We start from the raw sequence: 2,606 nt of genomic DNA on the forward strand, positions 1-2,606 counted from the left end.
CCTTCCACATCTCAGTACTACAGCCGTTAAAGTAAATGTTACCACGCCCGTAGTGAAATGTGTGTCGCTGTAACGACCAGTATAGTCTCCACCTTCTCACATGTGAAGAAGAGCAGCTGCCCTCTCCCCCGGGTGATGAGAGGCATAATTGTTGGCGGCCCCCAGTCACCAAATCACGGTATCTTCACAGGTTTTGGTATCTTTTAAATGGTCTACCTTACCCAAGGGTAGCCCAATACCCCCTCAGAACACCGCCGCTTTTTGTCCACGACTGCTTATTCGACGAGAGAACTCGCTTAACTCGCAGCCAACCTCCATATCTAAAGGTCGACCCACCATCCGCAACCCGGTGGATGCACTCGGTGGCTTCAAGCTCAGCCGCAAGTAGCGAGCGAGCCGCTCATGGTTGTATAATCCCATAACTACCATTCCTTTTCCCTTATTCCTAGCATATTGAGGTTCAATCTCTGCATTTCCACTTTCAAGTTCTCTAGCCTTCAGCAGATCCTAAGCAATCTCACGTTCCATGTTCCTAACCTCAGAATTTTCCCACCCTCGATTGATGTACCTTCGAAAAATTTCACTCAAAAGAATTCTATGATGTCTTAAAAATAATGGGTGGAGTAACTGCGACTCCTTGGGATAATAATGTGGTGGTTTTCCTTGCCTTCCACACGGGATTACTACCGCCGTTAAAGAAAATGTTACCATGCCTGCAGTGAAATGAGCATCACTGTACTAACCACTGTGGTCTCTACCTTCACTCAAATGAAGAGAGCTGCTGCCCTCTCCCCAGGTGATGAGAGGCAAAATTGTTGGTGGCCTCCAATCACCAAGACACAGTATCTTCACAGGTTTTGGTGTCATTAAAATGGCCAATCTCTCCACTAGGTGATGGGAAACATCACAGTTGGTTGCATCCAATCACCTAGTCACAGTATCTTCACAGGCTTAAATAATCATTTAGATGGCCTATCTTACCCAGGCATAGACACAACACCTCGGAATGATGTCACTTTTTGTCCACAACTGCATGTTCGATGAGTAAACTCGCTTGTATCGTAGCTAACCTCTATATCTAGAGGTCAAAATACAACACCCACAACCCAGCGAACACACTTGCAGGCTTAAAGCTTAGCCATGAGGTTATTAATATAGAAGTATCAAATACATAAAAGGTGATGAAGAAAGAGTTCCACTTCTTTAGAGTTGTCTTTGTATAGGACATGTCTCTAAAAAAATGGAGGACCTGTCTGTATTAAGAAAGATCTGATACTTTTCCGGGGAATAGGCTGGATAAAGCTCTTTCAAGCTTCCATCTATTTGAGAAAGGCAACATGAATGAATTTCCAAGGAGAAAAATGGACCTCAAAAGTTTAAATAGAATGGAATCACTCACCCAATAGGAAGAGCATGAAAGAACACCACCCAACTGTCTGGATTAATCCAAGTAATTGCACCACCCCATTCATGAATGTCTTTAATCATTTAAAACTATTTAAAACCATCAAGACCTTGAGCAAATACATAATTTAAGGCTAAACATGGGGGTAGCCAGATCCCTCCAGGAGCTGATGGTTGTAAGTACTATTGAAGCACTGTGAAAATGCCAATAAGCTCACACAAATTTGCTTGCCACAGGAGACAGAGCAATCCAGGCTGATTGGAATCAAGCCTAAGCAGTTAGCAAGGTAGCCTTAGTTAGGACAGTTCTCATTCCCTAAAAGTTTGTTTAACATTACAATTCTTAGAAAAATCCTTGTGTCCTCCTCGCAGCTGTTGGGTTTGAGCCTACTAAAATATTGGGCGTGGCAAAGATCAAAATGACAATTTTACATCTGAAGACTTCATGAGATACATATATTTTGCCTAACCCAATAGCCACTCAAGACTACGAATTGGAACTTGAGAGTAATGCCCCTCACCTTAGATACGTACCTAGCAAAAAAAGCCATTACGTAGAGCATAAAACTCAAGAGAACTGACAGCAACCATCAATAACATTGAATATTTTTACTGATTGCAGTTTGTGTGAGTACCGAGTTGTTATAGCACTAATGAATGAAAACCTTGATCTAACCAACAACTACCTAGTGCAACTTACAGAAACATCAGGAAAAGTAATAATCTACTCTTCCATGATCTAATAAAGGTTACGTTAAACTAAATTATCTTTGCCAAATTTAGTTATCAGACTACTTTTCCTATTTCTGCCTGAAATACCAGATGCAAAAAAATAAAAGATAATACAGTCATATTCTGAGTGGCTGGATGTGCCTTATGTATATTGTGCTGCAGTATTTATCACAAAAAAAAACTAAAGATACTGTGTTTATGAATGTCTGAAAACTTAGATAATTCCTTTTGAGTATTTATATGTGAAGGCACCCAAAAACTAATCAAAAACCCATGCAATAGGTATCCATAGAGTAATGATAATGATCTTCATCTTAATGACCAAGCTTATTGCAACTGAACCTAAGTTTTCATATGCACTTCAACTTCAAATTTTACCCAGGGTCCATGTGCTCATAGCTATGACTTATGAGGATGGCTTTGCAAGGTGGAAAAGGATAGGAAATAACCAGTAATCATGAGAAAGGAAA

The sequence above is a fragment of the Ischnura elegans genome, chromosome 2 (genome assembly GCF_921293095.1).
Source record: "Ischnura elegans chromosome 2, ioIscEleg1.1, whole genome shotgun sequence".
NCBI classification, from domain to species: domain Eukaryota; kingdom Metazoa; phylum Arthropoda; class Insecta; order Odonata; family Coenagrionidae; genus Ischnura; species Ischnura elegans.